The 4,075-nt window shown below is 36.0% G+C and overlaps 1 long non-coding RNA gene across 2 annotated transcripts; it reads right to left on the bottom strand.

The window, feature by feature from the left end:
- Positions 1-1,021: 1,021 nt before the first annotated feature.
- Positions 1,022-3,976, bottom strand: LOC138314459 (uncharacterized). Of its 2 annotated transcripts, XR_011207376.1 has the most exons (3): positions 3,087-3,950; positions 1,986-3,053; positions 1,022-1,477 (listed from the first exon to the last, which is right to left on the bottom strand). It is a non-coding gene; the product is annotated as an uncharacterized lncRNA (long non-coding RNA). The 2 variants fall into 2 exon arrangements; XR_011207375.1 differs by having other exon boundaries at positions 1,986-3,976.
- Between the last annotated feature and the right edge of the window lie 99 nt (positions 3,977-4,075).

Genomic DNA, 4,075 nt, shown 5'->3' with positions numbered 1-4,075 from the left:
GGTTTGATGTATTAAAGCCAGTCCCACAAATGACGCTTTCAAAGGCCACTACGGAAATTCACAAAAAATAAAGTCCCGCAAATAAATTCCAAACAGTATATCACAAAATTTTATACCCACAAAACTTAACTATTATATAGTAGGTGTTATTTATCTCTTTCTATCTATCTGCTCTTTCCTAAATACATCATCTGTTGTTTGAGACCATCTGCATACTTTTATCTTTAAAATGAACTTCATAGTGACATGTTTCCGAGCACATAAACAATATTTTTGTAATCTAGGATCTCGTTGAAGCTCAAGAAATTTGCAAGAATTGGAGCGAATACATAACTATCGGGGTACACATAATATGTTATGGCTGCCAAAGGAATATCGGATATTTTAAGTTCCTATAGAATATAAGAGTGAGAATAAGGACATGAAATTTAATCAGAATGCAGTGTTCCAGCTAGGATTTGAAAAGGGCAGGGCGCTGGGCAAAAAAAGGGCATTTTTTTCCGCGACATAAAACTTTTAGGGCATTTTATATATGACATACAGCTAATATCAGAAACAACTGTATAATATGTATATCATTGCATCATAATCGTCAATGATTGTAATATCAATACCTATATTATGGCATCAAGTAGACTTTGGGAGTGTTTTGTGGATTCTCCAAAATGTCTGAGACATAAAAAGAAAATGTTGACTGTTTTGATAATAATTTGTTTATTTTTTATTTGGATTAACAGGATGCCACAAAATCTGCTTTGTTTCTGTAGTTGTCTCTGTACTCTCTGTTGATTCCTTAAGTCTTACTTTAAGAACATCTTCCACATATTTGTTTTTGCAATGTGTGTTGTCATTTACAAAATCCATTCAGTCTTGCATCAAGTAACATTTACCAAATAAGTACATGCATTATAAATTGCCACAATTTGTCTTTAAGTGATCATGTGTTTACCATTTTGTTTCAGAATTTAGTTCTATCCATGAGCTTGAATGGATTTACAGAATGAAAAGAGAAGAAACAAAATTCTTTCAATTAAATTCAATTTATTTAACAACTATATAGCTAGTAAATGTTGAAAACAATGTATCCACAGCTCCCTGTAATCTCACCATGCACTCAGTAGACATACCTACACATCTCTCAGACATTACAAGTTATCAATATTAAAACAAACACACTTTCATCCATGATATCAAGAAGTTAATAAATTGAAATTAAAAAATATATACAAATTGTAACAAAGTTGCGTGTCCAAATTAAGTAGTTAACAACAATTGTAATTGACTTCAAAAAGAGTTCTTTGATAAAAGTATGTGTATGTATAACCTAGGAAATTTGTCACACATCACTAAATCACTGACACACAATAAAATAAGGCTGGTTGTGAGGTGTTCAAATGTGTCAGCTAGCGCTGGACATCAGGAGTACTAGTACTAGTCCTCAGCATCAGATTTGTCATCTATGGAGTAGAAGGAAGCTCTACAAATTAAAAAGAAACCCAAAATATTAAACAATTGGACCATTCTTCAAATTTTATTCTCAATGTTAATTATTTGAAATTGCATGTCTCTGAACTAACGTTTGTGAACGAAAAATAAGGCTTATAGTAATACTTTTTGTTCAAATTAAGTTTAAATAAATGTATAGAATTAAATGAGAAATTCGATGACTGAAATAACTCCGTGTATTTTGATGATTTGTGCCTGGACTTAACGAAGCCATGCCTCACGGCTCAGACTACCATAAAATCTATAATTAAACGACAAATTACGCAATATATCTATTCCAAAGTGTTATCGGTGGCCTAGAATAATAATTGCCAATTCAAAATCTCGCTTCTTGACCGATAAAGCTTCTTATTTTGTGAATTTATTTACTTTTTGCACATCAAAGAAAAGCCGACACGCGAAAACGCCACGCCGATTTTGAAGCAATCGAGGCAAAAATGTATCAAAATATATGACGAAAATTGCATATAACTACATACCTGAACATCCACAAAAGATCGTGACATTTCTTTGCCGATTTGTTGAGTTCTTGGCGAGATAAAAACATTGTAAATTTGTTTATTGTAAGTCGGAAGTTGAAGACATCAATGATATGCGCGAGCAAACAGGAAGCAGGAAGTTGTGTTAGCTAGACTTGCTAAGTCCGGAATTTGGGCCGACGATATCGAGACAGTATGGGGAAATCGAAAAAAGGGCAGGGCGATGGGGGAAAAGGGCAGGGCGTTAGGAAAAAGGGCAGGGCGCTGGAAATTAAGGGCAGGGCGCCGCGCCCTGCTAAACCGACCTAGCTGGAACACTGGAATGGGCCATGATAAACAAAGGTATAATATTAGAATTTAATTCACACTACTTATGCTATGCATTGCAAGTTCAGATATTGAGAATATTCACTCAAGAGATATTGTGAATTCTAACAATTTGATAAAATTCTGTTGCAAAAAAATACAATGTACCTGAAAATCTTCATACCGCAAACTTCTTCTCAAAAAATACAAAGAACCATAAGCATTGGTTTTTTACCTCTTTAATCTCATAAAAGTATTTTATCTCATACTTACAAAGCAAGAAAATATTTACTTTTGATGGTTAAAAATACAATTGTTGATTGGTAATATCAAATGCTCAGGACATGGAACATGGTTTTCTTTTTTTCTCCTTTTGCTCCTCTAGATCTGAGATGCCAAATTTTGTAATTATGCAGGATCAAGTTCAGCTTGACAGTTCATTATATCTGCATGTAAGTGAACTTAATCTGCAATGAAATTTGCAAAGATACTATCCCTGTTGTTAGCCTTGTCAAACATGTGACAAATATAGCAGTCCTATATTGTTCATATCCATAAAATCCATGATCATGTTGAAATTGTTTTACACCCTTACACCTCACCAAGGTAACTGATGACCAATCTTTACACCTCACCAAGGTAACTGATGACCAATCTTTACACCTCACCATGGTAACTGATGACCAATCTTTACACCTCACCAAGGTAACTGATGACCAATCTTTACACCTCACCAAAGTAACTGATGACCAATCTTTACACCTCACCATGGTAACTGATGACCAATCTTTACACCTCACCAAGGTAACTGATGACCAATCTTTACACCTCACCATGGTAACTGATGACCAATCTTTACACCTCACCAAAGTAACCGATGACCAATCTTTACACCTCACCAAGGTAACCAATGACCAATCTTTACACCTCACCAAGGTAACTGATGACCAATCTTTACACCTCACCAAGGTAACTGATGACCAATCTTTACACCTCACCAAGGTAACTGATGACCAATCTTTACACCTCACCAAAGTAACCGATGACCAATCTTTACACCTCACCATGGTAACTGATGACCAATCTTTACACCTCACCAAAGTAACCGATGACCAATCTTTACACCTCACCATGGTAACTGATGACCAATCTTTACACCTCACCATGGTAACTGATGACCAATCTTTACACCTCACCAAGGTAACTGATGACCAATCTTTACACCTCACCATGGTAACTGATGACCAATCTTTACACCTCACCATGGTAACTGATGACCAATCTTTACACCTCACCATGGTAACTGATGACCAATCTTTACACCTCACCAAGGTAACTGATGACCAATCTTTACACCTCACCAAGGTAACTGATGACCAATCTTTACACCTCACCAAGGTAACTGATGACCAATCTTTACACCTCACCATGGTAACTGATGACCAATCTTTACACCTCACCAAGGTAACTGATGACCAATCTTTACACCTCACCAAGGTAACTGATGACCAATCTTTACACCTCACCAAGGTAACTGATGACCAATCTTTACACCTCACCATGGTAACTGATGACCAATCTTTACACCTCACCAAGGTAACTGATGACCAATCTTTACACCTCACCAAAGTAACTGATGACCAATCTTTACACCTCACCAAGGTAACTGATGACCAATCTTTACACCTCACCAAGGTAAAATGATGACCAATCTTTACACCTCACCAAGATAACCAATCTTTACACCTCAATCTTTACACACTCACCAAGGTAACTGATGACCA

This window comes from Argopecten irradians, chromosome 2 (genome assembly GCF_041381155.1).
Source record: "Argopecten irradians isolate NY chromosome 2, Ai_NY, whole genome shotgun sequence".
Lineage (NCBI taxonomy): Eukaryota > Metazoa > Mollusca > Bivalvia > Pectinida > Pectinidae > Argopecten > Argopecten irradians.
This window is presented reverse-complemented; position numbering and strand designations above follow the sequence as displayed.